This window comes from Salvelinus namaycush, chromosome 23 (assembly GCF_016432855.1).
Source record: "Salvelinus namaycush isolate Seneca chromosome 23, SaNama_1.0, whole genome shotgun sequence".
NCBI classification, from domain to species: Eukaryota; Metazoa; Chordata; class Actinopteri; order Salmoniformes; family Salmonidae; genus Salvelinus; species Salvelinus namaycush.
Genome location: NC_052329.1, coordinates 40,547,748 through 40,570,827, shown reverse-complemented (window position 1 = coordinate 40,570,827; position 23,080 = coordinate 40,547,748). Strand labels below are relative to the sequence as shown.

General features: G+C 45.3%; 2 long non-coding RNA genes across 2 annotated transcripts; both read right to left on the bottom strand.

Moving 5' to 3' along the window:
- Nucleotides 1-7,822: 7,822 nt before the first annotated feature.
- On the bottom strand, nucleotides 7,823-9,502 carry LOC120018430. The gene is made up of 3 exons (XR_005472220.1): nucleotides 9,295-9,502; nucleotides 8,145-8,323; nucleotides 7,823-7,932 (listed from the first exon to the last, which is right to left on the bottom strand). It is a non-coding gene; the product is annotated as an uncharacterized LOC120018430 (long non-coding RNA).
- Nucleotides 9,503-9,808: 306 nt separating this feature from the next.
- Nucleotides 9,809-11,331, bottom strand: LOC120018429. The gene is made up of 3 exons (XR_005472219.1): nucleotides 11,123-11,331; nucleotides 10,511-10,681; nucleotides 9,809-9,921 (listed from the first exon to the last, which is right to left on the bottom strand). It is a non-coding gene; the product is annotated as an uncharacterized LOC120018429 (long non-coding RNA).
- Nucleotides 11,332-23,080: the final 11,749 nt, after the last annotated feature.

Here is a 23,080-nt window from a genome sequence, read left to right as displayed (position 1 = left end):
ATTGCTGGCTGACGGATCTGGCTGCTCATGGCTGGCTGACGGATCTGGCTGCTCATGGCTGGCTGACGGATCTGGCTGCTCATGGCTGGCTGACGGATCTGGCTGCACATGGCTGGCTGACGGATCTGGCTGCTCATGGCTGGCTGACGGATCTGGCTGCTCATGGCTGGCTGACGGATCTGGCTGCTCATGGCTGGCTGACGGATCTGGCTGCTCATGGCTGGCTGACGGATCTGGCTGCTCATGGCTGGCTGACGGATCTGGCTGCTCATGGCTGGCTGACGGATCTGGCTGCTCATGGCTGGCTGACGGCTCTGGCTGCTCATGGCTGGCTGACGGCTCTGGCTGATCCGGTCTGGCGGAAGGCTCTGGCTGATCCGGTCTGGCGGAAGGCTCTGGCTGATCCTGTCTGGCGGAAGGCTTTGGCTGCTCCTGTCTGGCGGAAGGCTTTGGCTGCTCCTGTCTGGCGGAAGGCTTTGGCTGCTCCTGTCTGGCGGAAGGCTCTAGCGGCTCCTGTCTGGCGGACGGCTCTGTAGGCTCATGGCAGACGGGCGGCTTTGCAGGCTCATGGCAGACGGGCGGCTTTGAAGGCTCAATACAGACGGGCAGTTCATGCGGCGCTTGGCAGACGGACAGTTCAGACGGCGTTGGGCAGACGGGCAGTTCAGGCGCCGCTTGGCAGACGGGCAGTTCAGGCGCCGCTTGGCAGATGGGCAGTTCAGGCGTCGTTGGGCAGACGGGCAGTTCAGGCGCCGTTGGGCAGACGGGCAGTTCAGGCGCCGCTGGGCAGACGGCAGACTCTGGCCGGCTGAGACGCACTGTAGGCCTGGTGCGTGGTGCCGGAACTGGAGGTACCGGGCTAAGGACACGCACCTTCAGGCTAGTGCGGGGAACAACAACAGGGCACACTGAACTCTCAAAGCGTACTATAGGCCTGGTGCGTGGTACCGGCACTGGTGGTACCGGGCTGAGGGCACGCACATCAGGGCGAGTACGGGGAGAAGGAACAGTGCATACTGGACCCTGGAGACGCACATTTGGCCTAGTGCGTGGTGCCGGAACTGGTGGTACCGGGCTGGGGACACGCATCTCAGGGCTAGTGCGGGGAGGAGGAACAGGGCATACTGGACCCTGGAGACGCACATTAGGCCTAGTGCGTGGTGCCGGAACTGGTGGTACCGGGCTGGGGACACGCATCTCAGGGCTAGTGCGGGGAGGAGAAACAAGACGTACTGGACTCTGGAGACGCACAAAAGGCTTGGTGCGTGGTGCCGGAACTGGAGGACTGGTACGAGGGGCTGCCACAGGAGAGTTAGCACGTGGAACTGCTACAGGAGGTGCAGGACTAGGGAGGCGTACAGGAGGCCTGGTTCGTGGGACTGTCATTCCCAGACGGTTAGCACGCACCTCAGGACGAGCATGGAGAGCTGACTCAGGTAACATCACTTCCCGCACACGCTCTGTCGGGTGGATTTTGTGCCTCACGCACCAACACAGCAGCTCCCTCTTTTCACTCTCCTCCAACCTCCCCAATAAATCCTTAACAGTCTCTGTATCATTCCCATTGCTCACCTCCAATATCAGCCCGACTGGCTCAGGTTCCTTCTTAGGGTCCTCACGGGTAGCACGGGAAGTTGACGCAGATCTCCTATCTGGACTCGCCACACTCCCCATGAGCCCCTCCCCAAGAAATTTTTGGTGTTTCCTCGAGGGCTTCCTACCGCGCCTTCGTGCTCCTTTCTCCAGCTCCATAATCCTGTAACCCTCCTCGCACTGCTCCAGCGAATCCCAGGCAGGCTCCGGCACTTTCTCTGGATCGCACGCCCATCTGTCTATCTCTTCCCAGGTTGTTCTCCACTCATCCTTTTCCCGGGTCCATTCCTCCACTAAGCGCTGTTCCATCCTTTCACGCTGCTTGGTCCTGGTTTGGTGGGTAATTCTGTCACGATCGTCTTGACTTTGAAGAGAGGACCAAAACGCACCGTGTGAGAAATACATTCTTCTTTTATTTGAGAAGAGCAACGAACGAAACAAAACAACAAACTGACGACCGTGAGGCTATATAAACAGAAATGGTGCTGACACTGACCACTACACACTGACATAGACAATTACCCACAACAGCTAAAGCCTATGGCTGCCTTAAATATGGCTCCCAATCAGAGACAACAATAACCAGCTGTCTCTAATTGAGAACCAATTCAGGCAACCATAGACTTTCCTAGACACCTACACTGAACACTAAACCATCTACTCTACTTAACCCCCTAAACCATACAACACCCTAGACAATACAAAAAACACACAAAGACAACCCACCCCAACTCACGCCCTGACCAACTAAATAAATAAAAGAAAAAGGAACAATAGGTCAGGAACGTGACACAATTAATCAAATTGATTTTATAAAGCTCTTTTTTCAAAGAGCAAGTTCAACATTTATTCAAAGTTTATTCACCACGTACAGAGTAAATGTTCTTCTTAGAAAGTAGATTGTCAGGTCTAGTTTTCCATTTACTTTGAAACTTTGAACCCCCCCAGAACACCCCTGAGGCTGTTTTGCCCTCAGAACAACCTCAACACGTCAGGACATGGACTCTAAACAGTGTCGAAAGTATTCCACAGGGATTCTGGCCCATGTTGACTCCAATGCCTCACAGAGTTATATCAAGTTGGTTGGATGTCCTTTGGGTGGTGGACCATTCTCGGAAACTGCTAAGTGGAAACCCAGCAGCAGTTCTTGACTCAAACCAGTGCACCTGGCACCTACTAATATAAATTCGAAAGAAACGCACACCTATTTAAGCGAGGTGCTGGCTAGTGGAGTGGAACACTTGAAAAATAAAGGAGAGCCGCACACTGTAGGAGCTCAGATGCAAAAATGTAATGTTCAACGTTTCGACACATAAGCTGTCTTCATCAGGGTATAATCACCTGGCACCTACTACCACACCCTATTAAAAAGGCACTTCAATATTTTGTCTTGCCTATTCACCGTTTAAAGTGGCACACATACAGTGGCTTGCGAAAGTATTCACCCCCTTGGCATTGTTCCTATATTGTTGCCTTACAACCTGGAATTAAAATGGATTTTGGGGGGGATTGTATCATTTGATTTACACAACATGCCTACCACTTTGAAGATGCAAAATATGTTTAATTGCGAAACAAACAAGAAATAAGACCAAAAATACTGAAAAGTTGAGCGTGCATAACTATTCACCCCGCTCAAAGTCAATACTTTGTAGAGCCACCTTTTGCAGCAATTGCCGCTGCAAGTCTCTTGGGGTATGTCTCTATAAGCTTGGCACATCTAGCCACTGGGATTTTTGCCCATTCTTCAAGGCAAAACTGCTCCAGCTCCTTCAAGTTGGATGGATTCCGCTGGTGTACAGCAATCTTTAAGTCATACCACAGATTCTCATTTGATTGACAAGGCCATTTCAAGACATTTAAATGTTTCCCTTAAACCACTCGAGTGTTGCTTTAGCAGTATGCTTAGGGTCATTGTCCTGCTGGAAGGTGAACCTCCGTCCCAGTCTCAAATCTCTGGAAGACTGAAACAGGTTTCCCTCAAGAATTTCCCTGTATTTAGCGCCATCATTCATCATTCCTTCAATTCTGATCAGTTTCCCTGCCGATGAAAAACATCCCCACAGCATGATGCTGCCACCACCATGCTTCACTGTGGGGATGGTATTCTCGGGGTGATGGGGTGTTGGGTTTGCGCCAGACATAGCGTTTTCCTTGATGGCCAAAAGTCTCCATTTAGTCTCATCTGATCAGAGTAGCTTCTTCCATATGTTTTGGGAGTCTCCCACATGCCTTTAAAAATACCAAACGTGTTGGCAAATTTTTTTATTTAAGCAATGGCTTTTTTCTGGCCACTCTTCCGTAAAGCCAAGCTCTGTGGAGTGTACGGCTTAAAGTGGTCCTATGGACAGATACTCCAATCTCCACCGTGGAGCTTTGCAGCTCCTTCAGGGTTATCTTTGGTCTCTTTGTTGCCTCTCTGATTAATGCCCTCCTTCCCTGGTCCGTGAGTTTTGGTGGGTGGTCCTCTCTTGGCAGGTTTGTTGTGGTGCCATATTATTTCAATTTTTAATAATGGATTTAATGGTGCTCCGTTGGATGTTCAAAGTTCCTGATATTTTTTTATAACTCAACCTTGATCTGTACTTCTCCACAACTTTGTCCCTGACCTGTTTGGAGAGCTCCTTGGTCTTCATGGTGCTGCTTGCTTGGTGGTGCTCCTTGCTTGGGGGGGTTGCAGACTCTGGGGCCTTTCAGAACACGTGTATATATACTGAGATCATGTGACAAATCATGTGACACTTAGATTGCACACAGGTGGACTTTATTTAACTAATTATGTGACTTCCGAAGGTAATTGGTTGCACCAGATCTTATTTAGGGGCTTCATAGCAAAGGGGGTGAATACATATGCACCCACCACTTTTCCGTTAAAATCTTTTGTTTTTTGAAACAAGTAATTGTTTTCATTTCACTTCACCAATTTGGACTATTTTGTGTATGTCCATTACATGAAATCCAAATAAAAATCTATTTAAATTACAGGTTGTAATGCAAAAAAGGAAAAATGCCAAGGGGGATGAATACTTTTGCAAGGCACTGTACACAATCCATGTATCAATTGTCTCAAGGCTTAAAAATATATTTTTAACCTGTCTCCTCCCCTTCATCTACACTGATTGAAGTTGATTTAGCAAGTGACATCAATAAGGGATCATAGCTTTCACCTGGATTCACCTGGTCAGTCCATGTCATGGAAAGAGCAGGTGTTCATAATGTTTTGTACACTCAGTGTATATTAACCATATAAAAAAATTATTCATGACTTATTTTACATTTCAGTCATTTAGCACTCTCTTATGCAGAGAGACTTACAGTTAGTGCATTCACCTTAAGGTAGCTAGAGACAACCACATATCACAGCCATATTAAGTCAACATTTATCCTCAATAAAGCAAATATCAGCAAAGTCAGTGATAGTGAGAACAGTGCAATGAAAAAGATTTTCAGATGTTTCAGGAAAATGGGCAGGGACTCAGCTGTCCTGACGAGGTCTTGAAAGAGATGTGAGTTTCAACTAGGAGCCAGATTGCAGGCTGATGTGGGAGAACATGGGAAAATGAAACACGAGGCGAGCTGAGGCATTCTGGAAGAGTTTCAAGGGTTTGATGGCACAAGCGGTGAGCCCAGCCAGCAGAGAGTTGCAGAGAGTCCAAACAGGAAATGACAAGTGAATGGAATAACACCGGAGGAAAATGTATCTCAATCGTCGATAAAATGACTAAAACCAAATCGAAACTGTGTAGAAATAGAAATGATGATGGACCTACATTTATAGTCTTGATGGATTATATTTAAATGTAACATGTTTCAAATTAAACTGTAGTTTGTTTTGTATCCTGTGTAGTGAATGATTACTGTGAGTATTAATGGAGTTTAGGCCATGAAACTGTGTGTATGCTAATTTAGAAACCATGACCTAATCAGAGAAGAATAAATTGCCTAGTATCAGACAGCAGGGTCAGGCCCAGAACAGAAGATGGACGAGGTGGGATTCTGGCTAAACAAAGAGGATAATGGACATTCCACAGGGGAGCCAGAGGGAAACTCATCGGGGTCATAAAATGTATAGCTGGGGAGGTGACGTCTACAGTCGTAACCAAAAGTTTTGAGAATTACACAAATATTAATTTTCACAAAGTCTGCTGCCTCAGTTTGTATAATGGCAATTTGCATATACTCCAGAATGTTATGAAGAGTGATCAGATGAATTGCAATTAATTGCAAAGTCCCTCTTTGCCATGCAAATTAACTGAATCCCCCCTCCCCCCCAAAAAATTCCACTGCATTTCAGCCCTGCCACAAAAGGACCAGCTGACATCATGTCAGTGATTCTCTCGTTAACTTCTTTGGGCTTACGATCGCTAACTTTTGCAGCTGGTAAATGGCTTGTGTTTCTGGCTATTGTGGTAAGCTAATATAATGCTATATTGTGTTTTCGCTGTAAAACACTTAAGAAATCGGAAATATTGGCTGGATTCACAAGATGCTTGTCTTTCATTTGCTGTACACCATGTATTTTTCAGAAATGTTTTATGATGAGTATTTAGGTATTCCACGTTGGTGTCTGTAATTACTCTGGCTGCTTCGGTGCTATTTGTGACGGTAACTGTGATGGTAGCTGCAATGTAAAACTGATTTATACCTCAAATATGCACATTTTTCGAACAAAACATAGATTTATTGTATAACATGTTATAAGACTGTCATCTGATGAAGTTGTTTCTTGGTTAGTTTGGTTGGTTCTTGGTTAGTTAGGTTGGTTTTGTGCATGCTACCTGTGCTGTGAAAAATGTCTGTCCTTTTTTGTATTTGGTGGTGAGCTAACAAATATACGTGGTGTTTTCGCTGTAAAACATTTTAAAAATCAGACATGTTGGCTGGATTCACAAGATGTTTATCTTTCAATTGCTGTATTGGACTTGTTAACACAGGTGTGAGTGTTGACGAGGACAAGGCTGGAGATCACTCTGTCATTCTGATTGAGTTCGAATAACAGACTGGAAGCTTCAAAAGGAAGGTGGTGCTTGGAATCATTGTTCTTCCTCTGTCAACCATGGTTACCTGCAAGGAAACACGTGCCGCCATCATTGCTTTGCACAAAAAGGGCTTCACAGGCAAAGATATTGCTGCCAGTAAGATTGCACCAAAATCAACCATTTATCGGATCATCAAGAACTTCAAGTAGAGCGGTTCAATTGTTGTGAAGAAGGCTTCAGGGCGCCCAAGAAACTCCAGCAAGCGCCAGGACCGTCTCCTAAAGTTGATTCAGCTGCGGGATCGGGGCACCACCAGTACAGAGCTTGCTCAAGAATGGCAGCAGGCAGGTGTGAGTGCATCTGCACACACAGTGAGGCGAAGACTTTAGGAGGATGGCCTGGTGTCAAGAAGGGCAGCAAAGAAGCCACTTCTCTCCAGGAAAAATATCAGGGACAGACTGACATTCTGCAGAAGGTAAAGGGATTGGACTGCTGAGTACTGGGGTAAAGTAATTTTCTCTGATGAATCCCCTTTCCGATTGTTTGGGGCATCCGGAAAAAAGCTTGTCTGGAAAAGACAAGGTGAGCGCTACCATCAGTCCTGTGTCATGCCAACAGTAAAGCATCCTGAAACCATTCATGTGCGGGGTTGCTTCTCAGCCAAGGGAGTGGGCTCACTCACAATTTTGCCTAGGAACACAGCCACATATAAAGAATGGTACCAACACATCCTCCGAGAGCAACTTCTCCCAACCATCCAGGAACAGTTTGGTGACGAACAATGCCTTTTCCAGCATGATGGAGCACCTTGCCATAAGGTAACAGTGAAAACTAAATGGATCGGAGAACAAAACATCGATATTTTGGTTCCATGGCCAGGAAACTCCCCAGACCTTAATCCCATTGGCAATCGTAACCAAAGCACATCATTTTTAGTCAATTACCCACAACCTACCTAATGCCTATGGCTGCCTAAATATGACTCTCAATTAGAGACAGCTGTCTATCGTTGTCTCTGATTGAGAGCCATATTTAGGCAGCCATAGGCATTAGGTAGGTTGTGGGTAATTGTCTATGTTGTAAGTAGCCAGTGTATGCACTTATTTGTTTGTATAGCTTCACGGTCGTCGGTTTGTTGTTTTGTTTAGTTTGTTTTAGTGTTCTTCATCTTTCTTAAATAAATACAACTATGTATTTATATCACGCTGCGCCTTGGTCCTCTCTTTCACCTAAAGACGATCGTGACAACCTGCTTACCTTCTTCAAGACAGTAGAAGCCAGAAGGACACACCTCACATCGGTGCTGACCCTCACTAGGCTGGTAGCTGCCTGGGGAACAGGCTCTCTCTCTCACGCTACCCTGCCAGACCAGCAACACACACATTTGTAATATGACACATAATACATACTATGATATGAGTACGATTTAAGTTGCCACTGTTATCTGTGGAATAAGATTTTCCAAGAAGCAGTGTATTTGACATGCATTCTAGGTGGTGCGCTAGTACAGTATGGATATAGTAAATTAGCCATACTTATTACTGCACAAGCCCCGAGGACATTTGCACTAACCTCCTTGCAGAAATGACCAACTCCACACACATGTTGCGACGGTCTATCAGTGCTCTGTCCCCCAGGACAGTAGTAGCCAGCAGCACACTGACCGCTGGGCTCGACCAAGCCTATCTGATCGCAGTAATAACCAGGGGGGCAAGGCTGGCAATCGTCCACTGTGGACCCGCCCGATCGACCTAACAACACACAGTGGCACAGATCAGTTGGTCAGCATCAGAAAATCACATCAGGCTGACATGACATTTTCTGAGCGTCATAGAACATTGATTATATAGGATTTTAATTGCCCCATTCCAAAACACAGATCAAATCAAATCAAATGTATTTATATAGCCCTTCGTACATCAGCTGATATCTCAAAGTGCTGTACAGAAACCCAGCCTAAAACCCCAAACAGCAAGCAATGCAGGTGTAGAAGCACGGTGGCTAGGAAAAACTCCCTAGAAAGGCCAAAACCTAGGAAGAAACCTAGAGAGGAACCAGGCTATGAGGGGTGGCCAGTCCTCTTCTGGCTGTGCCGGGTGTAGATTATAACAGAACATGGCCAAGATGAAATTGTGACCAAGCTCTCTGTCATAGTAGCCATGGGGAGAATGTTTTTAAATGAACTACCTTTTCATATTCCACGGCACCAGTAAATAGCTAGCAGGGTGACAGCCAGAGGCGTACGTAAGGACATCAGGGTCACATTCAGTAGGCACGAAAGGAAAGAAAATGGTTCCGAAATGGGGAAGTTCTATCTGAATTTGTTCAATAAGAAACGCTCGATAGCAGGGTATGTGAGGACATCAGCATCGACAACAACAACAGAGTGATGTGACTCTTCAACACTGATGAGGATTAGTACAGAACTTCCTGATAGCGTTTGCAACTTATTTTTAAAAAACGGTGGCCTATCCTCTAATCTTTCACAGTATCCCGACCTATAGGATCCTTGCAGGATATTCAAACATCTCAAAATATCCTGAAATGATCGTCATAGTCAAAATTTTAACCAGTTTTAACCAATTTTAACCATTAACAGTGAAGCAACAGTGTTGTTGTAGCCTGGTCCCAGATTTGTTTGTGCTGTATTCAACTCCTAAGGTCGTTGTTGGCTATACAGCACAAACAGATTTCGGACCAGGCTAGTGTTTTTGTTTCTTACCCTTCAGGGTTCCAGGAGGGCAAGGTAGAGGGAGAGGTGTGCCCTGGGGGCAGTAGTGTCCAGGTGGGCAGAGTGAGACGTGAGGGGTCGTGGAACCCCTGGAGCAGAAATAGCCTGGGGTACAGAGGCCACTGGGGGCTTCCAGACCAGTCTGACCACAGTAGAAGCCAGTGTCACAGGGCTGAGGGTAGGCCGATCCTACAGGACAGTAGAAACCTATAGGAAAGTCATACACATATTGTGGTTGATGCTATACATTGGTAGTGGATGAGGTCAGTTTAAACCCGTACAATATAAAGCACTTTGAAAACCTGGAAAAATAATATATTAATCCAGTCTACAAGAAAACACACTTTAATACAACACTGTTAAAAAAAAAGGCTGACTATCTACTAAATAAAAAGCTATCTGTTTTTATGTTGCACGGTTTTTAAGTCTATTGGCATGAATAGAAGCAACCGTTTGAGTACAAGAGGTCACATAGCGGGCAATGCATACCTTTGGGACACACATCGCCTTTGAAGTTAGCACATTTATAAAGTGGGCTCCTGGGATGAGGTGTAGAGTCGGCCAAGGCCTGACCTGACCATGGCCTAGTTACGACATCCATCCAGCTCCCATCGCCATCTAAAAACGAACATGACGCAATAAACATGTCTTGGGGCTATAACCTCCAACTGTAACTAATTTGCATATTCACCTCCAAGCTCTACAGTCCATCATTTCAGAAGAACCCAGAACCATGTTTTACGTGTGTGCTGGCCAGCTATTCGACAGTCTGTTAGTAGAGACTATAGAGTCCATGACATTGGTTTACCTGTCGGAAGTGGATAGTCGACCAGCAAAAGAAAAACTTTATTTAGGCATAGCGGTCCAAATGAATGAATGGTTAAGGTCAGGTTTGTGAATGAGGGTTAGGTTAAATAGTTTGTAACTCAAACCGTATGATCTGTCCAGATGTTTTTGTGAGAGAAACAGCTCAGAAGATCCTCACTCATCTCACAAAAAACGACCGCTCCCAGCCATTGCACTGAGTCTCTAGCTTAAACACGCAGACTTTAATTGATGAAAAGTATTACAGTGAGGTACTTAATTGTTACCCAGAAACTATTTGATATTGACATAAAAACGTCTGCATTGGGCCTTTAACATTGGGTTAACGTACCGGCCATCTGCCACCATTTATTTTCTGATGGTCAAATATATACTGCCTTACCTGTTTCTATACTGTTAGGTGAGCAGGAAGTGTTGTGTAACCAGGAACAAAGGTCTTGATTAGTAGGATGGACCTTTATCATGCCACAAAGGCAGCTGAGCTGGGAGGAGTTAGCCTGGGGTGTAGCACTGTCTGCACCTCCACTACAGTAGAAACCAGGGGAGCAAGGACCTACGGTATAGAGGAGTGTGGCATTGACGTGAACATAAAACGAGGTACAAACTTTATATAAAACATGAAATGACAAATGTGCAAATGAGCCTAATTGTATGATATGTGGCCACAGGTTTTTCTTCCTGGTCACATGACCAAATGCCGTAGGCTTTGGTTTGACGAAAACCATTTACCGTTAAACAACGAAACGGAAGCAAACAGAGCAAACGGAACAGGGAGGGACATAGATCAATTTGTCCAATAGAAACTCTTGTTTGCTTATTCAGTTTGAAGTAAACGGTTTCTGTTGTAAAACGTTCTACAACATACGAAACGTTTTGCAACAGAATCTGCGTAATGATTACACCCCTGGTGACCTGACCAGGAGAAACTCCAGGCACTAGTTTCATTTAGTCATTAGTTGATATGAGAGAGGCAATGTTGAGAGTTTTTCCACACCTGTGAATTGTGAGGAGCCTGGGTTGAGGCAGTATCTTCCTGGGGGACAAGGGTAGCAGCGGGAGGGGGATGGAGCACCCCTCTCTGGAAGGTAGCTACCCACAGGACAGGGCCTGGGCAACCCACTACCCTCTGGGCAGTAGTGTCCTAGAGGGCAGACATCCCCAAAGGTCTGGGAGACTGGATCAGGAATAGTAGCTCCACGGGAACAGAAGTGGCCTTTCAGACGTACAGGAGGAAAGACAATGAACAGCTCGTCAATAAAAACAGAAACCAAGATTGCCGTCACCTAAGGCAGTGGTATTCAAAGTCAGGGTCATGACGGTGGAACCGCAGTGGGGTCGCCAAAATTTTAACAATTCAGAGAACAGATTATTGTATGAGGCAATATGCAAATGTTTTTGGAGAAAGATGTATTCATTGGTTTGTTTTCATTTTGATTAGATTGTGTCATTAGATTTGGGGTGGGGTCACAATAAATTCTTGAGTCCCCCAAGCACATGGGCAATGCCTGAAATAATATCTTATTAAGATGTTATTCATATGTTATTACTGTATAGTGTGTCTAACCTGGAGAGCATGGGCAGTCTGAAATTGTATGATATTAAAACGTTATTAAAACATTATCCTGTGTTGACCTGGAGAGCAGGGTCCCGAGGGAGACGTGAGAGCACTGCTGCTGCAGTAGAGCCCAGGAGGGCATGGAGAACACTCCCTCGGAGATGCTCTCCCCTCAGCCTGACTCACACTGCCAGCTGGGCACGGTGCTGGGACAGAGGTTCCCTCCACACAGTAAAAACCTGGAACAGAAAAGTAAAGAGTGAAGCTGGCTGGAATAGAATGTTCTTTATTATCAATAAGTATTTTTTTTTTTTACCAAAGACATATAAGCCATGCTAAATGGATGACAAATTTCATGTAGTGTGGAATCCTAGCCTGGTCCAGATGAGTATGCCAACACTGTGACAATGACCCTAAGACAGGACAAACAGATCTGAGACCAGGCTATCTGAACGGGCTAGCTGGGCTAGCTAAAAAGGCTGGATTTCCAAGTTAGGATTTAGGCCGAATAGCATCGACTTTTATGTGTTAGAAAAGTGTCCTTGAATCATACAGGCATACATGGTAGGCACCTGGTGGGCAGGTCTTGCATGTAGACTGACCAGTCAAAGACTGATAGGTGCCAGGGGCACAGATGACAGGCTTGGCACTTCCATACGGGCACGAGTGACCAGACGGGCACTGACATTCTAAACACAGGAAACAGAAGCAAACATTATAAATATTCAATTAGGTGTCATGGCAACACTATTGGATTATTTAGCCCCTGCTGGGGCTGTGGACTGCAGGGAGAAGTGGGTGTAATGACTGTGGCAGCATGGAGGAGTTGCATCATACTATTTATGGAGGCTATTTATGAACCTTGCTGATGAGGAAATGAATCCAATGAAATCGAGAGTGTTCATGCACATTCAATTTGACACAGAAAATAGACAAATGAAAAATAAAGTCACACACACATCTGTTCTTGAGCGTGAAACTTTCTTTTTCATTTGTATCATTCATTTTCCATTAATCAGCACCTCAACAAAGGAGGAAATAGACAAAAAAAGAACACTTTTGGCTAGCACAGAGCCATTCTGTATGTGCAGCAGCCAACTTTTCTTTTGTTAATTGTCATGCCATACAAACAACGAGTGGACATTATCCCCATTTATCTACAGTGATTCACCCATCCCTGGCTTTCTCCTTCTCTCCCTGGCTGATGAGTAATCTGAGAAGAATGAGACCGCACATAATAACCAGCAGTATGGAGCAAACAATCAAGTTTGCAGATGACACAAAGTGCTTTACAATTACCCTGCTCAGACCCCAAAGAGCAGGCAAAGCAAAAGCACAGTGGCCAGTATAAACAACAACAAAAAAGGAAGGAACCTAGGGAGGAACCAAGCCATTCTCTTCCCGGCTGTACCCGGTTTACCTGGTTGATGCCCTGATACAGCGCCTACTGGACAGAACCAACCCTGGGGACAGCGGAGGTCTGTGGTGGTCTGCCCCCACACAGGGCAGTAGAATCCAGACGGACAAGCCTCACAGTCTGCCTCTGATTGACCACCATATCCACCCAGAAAGGTGCCTGGAATAGAGGAAATAGAGGGAGGTTTAATCTCGGTTAATTTGGAAGTCAAATATTGCGTCATCTGTCCACGAGAGGGGGGAAATGCTCCAGTATATCTAGTAATTGCGTCTAATTTGATTATCGTTCCACAGAAAGACCATCCTTTTACCAACGAGTGACATAATGTAGCCTGCCAAGAGTCTGTCTTGTATCTGACAACTTGGAGCACTAAATGAACAGTTTATTCAATCTAGCGACAGTTGTAGACACTTAACATAAATCATGCTGCCAAACAACGAGAAGATCTATTTTTGGTCTAGCATTGTCTAATCTTGTTAAAGGACCACATCACGTGTTATCGAAAGTGGCACAAACACACACACACACACACACACACACACACACACACACACACACACACACACACACACACACACACACACACACACACACACTAAATAGAAATAGCATAACATTGCCACATCGATCACGAGTGACAGTGCCCGATTACATTTTCTAATGAGCTGCCTTAATGACAGCTTTATTGTTACACCTATTAGGTTCTATTGCCCTTGGAACTTGTCTGAGTGCATTATAATATAGTGTACCTGGGGGGCAGGGTATTGGCTGAGCTGTCCCAATCGGACAGTAGTGGCCTCCTGGACACAGGTCTCCATTGATCTGTTCCAAGACCTCTCCATCACGAGGAGGATATACAGAAGTTGCATTTCCTGTAACAGGGACAACATATGTTATGTCATTATCATTAGTGGGGCCTGGAGTTTTACCTGACCCCATGACCTGTCAAAGAAATAGCCAGGGTGCTAGATCTAGTCTATTACTTCAGACCAGAGTTTTTCCTGGTTAGGTCCCACATAGTCAGGAAAAACTCCTGTCTTTACTCATTTTGAATGAATCTGCCGTTTTCAAACCTCTCCTTGGGGACCCACAGACATTTCACAATTTTGTTGGAGCCCTGAACAAGAATACCCGATTCAAGTACTTGTTGCATTATTACTTGTTGCATTATGATTTGGCACGGGGGTTCTGGATCCTATTGGGCAGTAGAACCCAGCGCTGCAGGGACCAGATGGGGAGGCAAGGCCAAAGTCTGCACAGTACTGCCCAGGCACACAGGGCTGGCACGTAGCCACAGATACTGCCCCTGCACAGCAAACACACCAGAACACATGGAGTTCATTCCCATAGTAATATTATATATTACATTTATTAATTGTCATAATTTTCATATAATTCAGGGCTTCCATTCGGTCATATGTAATCAATATGAATGTGTTCATTTTATATGAAAGATAATGACAAACCTATAATTTATAAGGGCCATATACAGCAACCACGCTTACATAAATGTGATACATACAGTAGAGGATATATTAAAAAAGATCTTCATATTGAAATGTCCCCAGTTGAAATGTCACCTTCTAAGGAGCTGAAAGTGCCAGGCGGGCAGAGAAGCATGTGACTGGTACCCAGTGGGCAGTAGGACCCAGCGATGCATTTTCCACCTGTAGGATCTCCAGCTGGCTGAGAAGTAACAGAGCCTCGGACACAAAGGTACCTAGAGGAGAGAAGGAGGGAGAGAGGTAGAGGGAGAGAGAGAGAGCAAATAAGAGAGAAAATAGAACGAGAGAAGGTACGAGATAGAAAAAACAAGAAAGGTATAGATGGAGAGAGAATATAGAGGAAGAAACGGGAACACAAGTATAGAGACAACTCAACATAAATCTCAAGGACCAGAGATACGATTCAACGTGATTTGTTTCTTCTATAACGCTGCCACCCACCCAGGAGAGCATTGCCCAGTAGGCACTGCCAACCCTGCAGAGCTGCAGTACTTCCCTGCAGGGCAGGGCACACACCCACTCTTACTAGACGTGCTGGTCTGCCCACTAAACGTGCCAGGTGGGCATGGGTACTCCACACCAGACCGTGTGCCTAGAGAACCAAAAAAAAAAATCACACACAGATGCCATATAGTCTAGTGTCATTCTCAGCAATGTCTTCGCCACTAGGGTATGCATGGCACTTATTACAATACAGACAAATAGTACAGTGCCCTATATGCACTACCTGGGGGGCAGTAGTGTCCCTTCAGACAAGGGGTTGGCATGTGTGTTCCCACTCCCTGTTCTGTGTTAGGACGTACTGAGCCTGCACAGTAAAACCCTGCTGGACAGGTAAAACACTCTGCCTGTGAAAGGGATGATAAAGAATATAGTAATTAACACGCAGCATTCAGTGTATGTAGAGTCTGGAGTTTATTTCAGACCAGACCAGGATTTATTTAAGCACAGTTAAAACCTACAACTAGGGCCCTGAGTTTTTCCTGGTTAAATTACATGGTCAAGAAAAACTCCTGGCCCTACAAACTGTTCAGCTTTACTAGACCGGTGGAAAAGATGATACTGCTATGAATGTCCTCCTCCCTACCTGCCCAGGTTGATCCTGGTAAGTCCCTGGCACACAGGGAACCTGGATGGCACTGCCAAGTGGGCACATATGCCCAGCTGAGCAGGTGACAGAGCCAGGGAGACTGGAGTTGTGTCTGTAAGGGCAGTAGGAGCCAGCCTGGCAGAGATGAGAAGGGAGGGAGAGCCCTCTGCTGGCACAAATGAACCCTGCATTTGAGAGAGAAGTCTTCACTGTTGCGCAATATAAAAGGAGCCCGACAAAAGTCATTTAAATGCCAGTCAAATATAAATTGCTTTTCAAATTGAATTTAAATAGCTTTTCCTCCCTGAAGAAACTTAATGTGCAGTATATCAGTCAAATATACATCAGAAAATGTTTCTTCATAAGATAAAAAATTGTGGTTTGTATTTCAAATAAAATGTGTTTGATCAGCACCGACCTGCAGGGCAGGGCAGGCAGTCAGAGAGTTGTGTGTTCCTGGTGGCGTTGCTGTAATATCCGAGAGGACAGGGACGTGGCGCTGCAGCCAAGCCCTCTGGACAGTAATGACCTTGGGGACACCGCTCACCGGTCACACCGTCTTCTGGTTTCGGGGACACTGCTCCAGAGTGGCAAAGATAGCCAGCGATGCATTGGCCCGATACGGCACTCAGTCCAGGAAAGCCACAGAAAAACCCTGAGAAAAGGAGGTAGGACCAATCAGACCAGGGCCTGTTTATAATCTAGGCAAACTGATCCTCGACCAGCACTCAATCAGAACAGGATCGCTAGATAGATCTCCTTTTAAAATAGCTATAAAATGGGGCAATGGGTGAATGTGGCATCCGCTTGCACCTCAAACATGTTAAATGTCAAGAAATGTTGTAAATAAAAGGCCTGTGTCGTTCTATCAGTTTCTATATGTATACCTGTTCAGATGATGTACAGTTGGGGGGCATTAAAAAGGGAACTTATACAGTTCAGCAAAAATAACCTACGTTTCAAAATGGAAGTCACTGCACTGCCAGGGGGCCTATTTAAGAAAGTTTTTCATTATAATGGTTATTGTACAATGTTGTTAGATGTTGGCTAATGAATTTGACGCCTGGCTTCACCCTGGGTGATCTGGTGGTGTTAACGACGTGCATTACCCGCAGCACAGGCATCTTGAAAAGTCACTTTTTGACATCTAGAACGGTTTGATATATTAAAAGAATTAGAAATAAGATGAAATAGAACATAACAACCAGATAGATATGTGTACAACCTGGGGGGCATGGCAGGCAGTCCTGTGGACTGCCCATCCTAGTGTGTGGGTTGCTGGTCCCAGCAGGGCATGGGTACTGGTACTGAGAGGAGGTGCCAGTTGGACAGTAATGACCCGCAGGGCACTCATTGGTTTCATGGAGGGAGCTGTTGCCAGGACAGTAATAACTGGAGGAAAGGAAATAAATATGTAAGAAGCTGGGATCTGATTCATCATAATACACACCCAAGGAAGAACTCGCACACACGCACGCGACACACACACACACACACTCTCTCTCTCTCTTGGGAATCAAAAATGTGGGCATAACAATTTGTCAGATTTCTTATGTACTCCATAAAAGCAGATCTTAGAAAGAGGAACAGGCTCGGAGCTGTAGATATTACATATTACATAATAGATCTCTAACCTTAACTAGGCAAGTCAGTTAAGAGCAAATTCTTATTTACAATGACGGCCTACTTGTAAATCCCCCCCAGCCAAACCCTCCCCTAACTTGGACGACACTGGGCCAATTGAGCGCCGCCCTACGGGACTCCCTATCACAGCCGATTGGGACACAGCCCGGGATCGAACCTCGGTCTGTAGTGACACCTCTAGCACTGCCTTGGACCGCTGCGCCACTCCGGAGTCAAAGATAAAACAACATGATTCGATAATATTATCTTCACAGCTTTAATCCCATGGAGCCTACGGGCATGTGTGTGTACACTGAGTGTGACTTTGTTAGAGCAGTATTAGAGAGAAGTAGCCCTGAGGGAGCAGTGTGTGTGTGTGTAACCGTACCCCTGGAGACAGGGGCTGCAGCTGGATCGACCCTCCTCTAAACTGACGGCTCCCTGGGGACACACTCGCGGAGCTGACGAACCCTTAGAGCAAAAATAACCTGCGTGTGAGAAATAGGAAACAATGAGTGGAGAAAGACACACAGAGAGAGAGAGAGAGAGACAGAAACAATAGGGGTAACAGAGACAGCACTTTGGGGAGAAAGAAGATTGAGGAAAATGGAGAGAGAGAGAACGAGAGAAAAGAGAAGAGAGATGGAGACGGTAGTCCTTTATATTTGCGAACCCAGGGGAGGAGATGTGGATTGGTGAGTTACCTCGTGGACACGACCCTCCTCGGCTGTCTCTGATAGGGCTGTTGGGGAAAACTGCTCCACGGCGACAATAAAAACCTTCCCAGCATTCCCCTGTAGGCGCTGTTAGCCCAGACGCGTCACAGTAATAACCCGGGGAGCAGGGCCGGCAGCCGTTCTATGGGAGAAGGTAGAGCATGGCAACAACAGCTCAGGCTGCAGTCACTGTGCTGTGGTCTCGGGAGGAAATGTCAGGAATATTGAGCGTATTGAGCCTTGAGAAACTAATATACCTGGGAGACTAGTTTGGTCAGGTTGCTGAATGTGCCAATGGGGCAAGGTTGAGGATCGATGGTGCCTCTAGGGCAGTAGTGACCTGCAGGGCATGGTCCTCCACCTGAAGCAAAGACAGTACAGTGTGTCATCAGACAGATCCAATGTGCATGTGAGTTGTAATAGAAGGAGCCACAGTCCCACTTTAAACAAACTGTAACTTTAAAATCTTTACGTACCCTTCATAGACCATTTATAAGGCCATAGATCCTTTAGAAACCATTCATAAGCTAATTTCATTATAATGGATGACAAAAGGGTTATGCCACATTTGGCATATCACCAGATGTGAAGACCTTTGCTCATAAAATACTTATGAAGCATATGTATAGTTCTCATGAAGACATTATGAACGTTCGATGAATTCTATATAAATTGAGGTCAATTTAAAGTGCGACCAGAACCATTATTAGACAGAGATTGTCCAACATGAATGGTGCATGTGCATCACCTGCAGAGTGGGAGGAAGGCTGTGGAGAGGTGTTTCCGTAGGAGCAGTAATACCCCTCCAGGCACTGTCCTGTGACTGAGGTGCCATTCCTAAGTGGACAGTAATGGCCACCGTCACACTGCCTGCACTGGCTGATGGACGTCAAGCCCAGCTCAGGGCTGTATGTGCCCTCTGGACAAGCTCTCAAGTCATATCCCGTTCCCTCGGGACAGTAAAAACCTAGAGGGCAAAGAAAAAAAAAAAGATTGGACTTTTTTTTGGTGCAAGAGTACGAACCAATGTGCCACTCAATCAAAGGTTCCACTTTTTCTTCATGTGGGGTGCTGTGGTTATACAGTATAGATAGTTGCCGGTTTTCATACCCTTATCAATGTAGTCTCGTAACGAGCAGTGGTGGGAAAAGTACCCAATTGTCACTTAAGTCATTTAAAGATGCCTTAAATGACTTAAGTGAAAGATATCAAGTGAAATACTACTAGAGTTCAAGTCTAAAAGTATTTGGTGTTAAATATACTTAAGTATCAAAAGTAAGTGTAAAAGTATAAATCATTTCAAATTCCTTGTAATAAAAGCTGCAATATGTAACTTTTTGGCCAAGCTGACCAAATTCGCATAGAAATGTGTGTTATAGATCTGTCATTCCCATCAAAAGCAAGTCTAAGAAGCGGTAGAGCTGTTCTATGTCTGCTATTTCTATGCTTCCCGTTCTTAAGTTACATCGGATTTGTACACCAGCTTCAAAAAGCTGAAAATACAATAGTTTTGGTTATGGAAAATATATTTCACAGTGGTTTAGATGGCACAATGATTATCTACACTATACTTGCTTGTTTTGTCACATAAACTAAAATTAGGCGAACTATTAGTATTTTAGCAACCAGGAAATGGAGGAGCAATTTCTGCACAGTGAATCTTTAAACAAACCAGATTGCAGTGTTCTTGTTTTTGCAAATTACAGATGGCCAGGGGCACACTCCAACACTCAGACATAATTCACAAACGAAGCATTTGTGTTTAGTGAGTCCGCCAGATCAGAGGCAGTAGGGATGACCAGGGATATTCTCTTGATAAGTGCATGAATTGGACAATTTTCATGTCCTGCTAAGTAGTTCAAAATGAGTACTTTTGGGTGTCAGGGAAAATGTATGGAGTAAAAAGTTAATTAAAGTACAGATACCCTAAAAAGGTTACTTAAGTAATGAGGGACACCGTATTGTTGTTTGGGAGACCTAGAATAGCTGATGTCGAGGGTTTAATCAATTGATACCTTATATTATTTTTTCAACTTGTTTTTTTAAATATAATAATTGCTTTACTGACCTGCAGGACACAGTTGCAGGGTGCCTGACACACAGTACCAGCCAGGGGTACAGGGCTCACATTGAGTTGCATGTGTTACAATCATATACGTCCCTGGATCACAGGACAACGGCTGAGTGGTTCCTATGGGACAATAGTGACCCTCTAGACAGGGTCCGCCTGTAGGGCCATCAGCGGGAGTGGGAGTCACTGCTCTCTCAAGACAATAATATCTGCACAGAAAAGGAAGAACACATGTTAACTGAACTACTGAATAAAAAAACAAATACTGTATCCTTTGTCAGATTATCTACCCTTTTCCCCTGAGTGTGCCCTTGTTTACTCCCCACGGAACGACGGTGTAAGAAATACGACTCCCCTTCTTACATCGATCAAATGCTTGGTGTAGTTATATAGTATAAAGTATAACTATGTTTTAGGTGAACTATCCTTTTAAATCCACGAGGGGGAGTAAGAAAACTCCCACTTCAGGGGAAAGGGGTAGGGAATTAGAACTCAGCCTGTGTACGAGTGAGACAGTGGTTGGTGTATACCCTCCAGCGCAAGACCCAGTGGGAGCGGTGAGGCTGATAGAGTCGCAGTAGAGTCCTCCAGGGCAGGGTCGGCACTCTTCCTGGTTCGCCAGGCCAGTACTGTTCGACCAGGTACCCAAAGGACAGGGCACAGGGGCAGGGGTACCTGCAGAGCAGACCCAGAGAAATCTCAATGCCTACAATGTCATAGCAACTGGTGTGTTGTAGAATCCCATCATAAACTGTATACACAAATCTATTGATGGATGCAGCAGTATACACTACGCAGCGAGATTACTGGTCCCGAAATCTCCAGTCAGTTTATAACAGTACTGTAATGATCAAACTGGTCAGATGCAGTATTAATACTGAGTAATATTATACATCATCTCTAGGCTACTCAAAGTAAAATAACAAGTATTTGAGAGCTACGCAGTAGGAGTAGGAACAGAGAGCTACCTGAGGGGCAGTATTGTCCAGCAGGACACAGAAAGCCTGAGAGGCCATCCACAGGACTGGGGGAGTACGCCCCCTCCCTGCACCAGAAGCCAGCGTTGCAGTAACCTACATACAAATCATCAATGTTTGCTTCTTCCTGCTGTTCAGTACCTGTCACACTGCATTGCATTACCAAGCATAGGAGCCAAGCTCTGGTTATATCACGATGAGTTAACTTCCAATATATATATACTGTATATATAGCTCCCATAATATATATATTTTATTATATTTTGAGCATACAATATAGCTCAGTATTTGTATTATTTATTTTATATAGTCTTTTTTGGTCATCTTTATCAACAATAATTATGGACCTGACTGTATAGTTGATTTGAAACTGGGTGAGAAAAAGAGAAGTGTCACAAAAATAGGTGATACATCAATAAGCTATATCCCAATTATCTCTCCTTCCTCCCACAATGTGCACATGTCCACTTCCCTTTACTGATTATACCAGGAAATGACTGGTCTAAGAAATGTAGTGAAAACTCCCACCAGCCCATGGTTCCACCATTTCCAATGCGTTCAGATTTGTGGAGAAAGAAGATCTATCTCACCTGCAGGTTCAGCGAGTCCCATGGCAGGACAGAACTGTCCTGGAGGACAGAGCATGCAGCCTGTCAAGCGGTCTATTCGCTCTCTGGGGTTGAATGAGCCTGGGGGGCAGGGGTTCTGGGTGGCCATGGTGGTGCCTGGGGGGCAGTAATGTCCTTTAGGGCAGGGCCGAAGCACCGAGGCATTCGCCAGGCCCAACCTCAGGTCACAGTAATAACCTAGAAGGAAAAATACAGTGTGTTGTTTATGCATTTTAGTACACAACTGTGATCAATAATTAGCTCGCCAATATCTGTCCTGGGTCATTTCTGACCATGTGACCTGACTGTGGGTCCTTGTAATTGGCTATAACTTAGGGTCCAGAGTTGTATAGGTTATAACTAGGGTCCAGAGTTTTTCCTGGTCAGGTCACATAGTAAGGAAAAACTCTGGGCCCTAAGTATGTGGAATGATCCAGAACACAGAACAGTGTACTGTTAACAGAGAGAGAGAGAGGTCATACAATTACAGTACCTACCCGCTTCACAAATATGACAGGTGGCCTGTTTCTCTCTGTCCTGTAAGGTTCCAGAGGGGCAGGGCTCAGGAACTGCACTTCCCTTGGGACAGTAGTGGGCTGCTGGGCAAGCCAGGGCTGTGGCCACCCTCTGACCTGGAGGGCACCAGTAACCTAGAACACCGCGATAGAGACAGAGTTACAATACCGACAGTCTCTCTTTCCTCTGGTCCCAGTGATCGCCTTTGTGTTGTGACACTACCTCTTGGCTAGAGATCCAGTAACCATCTCAATGAACTCACATGGATAAATAATTAAGCAATAAGGCATGAGAATAAGCTGGCATAAAAGATCGATAAAATATAACGTAACAATAGGGAGCTGCGTGAAAGCATTTCTAACATTGATGGGAGACCTGAAGGCACGTCTAGCTAGGAGGACAGAGTTAACCTACAAGAACAGTTTACGGCCCAACTCCAAATGTACCCCTAGACCACATGCACTTGTGGAGATCCGAGAGGATTTGATTTGTAAGCAATATGATGAAACTTCCACCTGGCCTATCAGTGAGCAATTGGGAGCGATTTACAATTAAGCCAAAATGAACTCACCCTCGCTACATAGCCCAGTGGCGACCCTCAGGCCTGCAGCAGCGCAGTAAAACCCTGCAGTGCAAGCCTGACACTGAGACCCATCGGAGAGGCCTGAGGCTGGGGAGAAAGTACCAGCGGGACACAGCTCTGGCTCCCCAGAGCCTTCACCTGAGAGGAAAAGACAACTTCACTCCACTGCTAGCAAAGACGAATGATAGCTATCAGCACGACTCACGGTTGTCGTCAAGACGGAGACAGTCGGAGTGGACTGAGGCAATGAAAAAATGATAATAGAGTTGATTTGTAAAAAGGACTTTTACA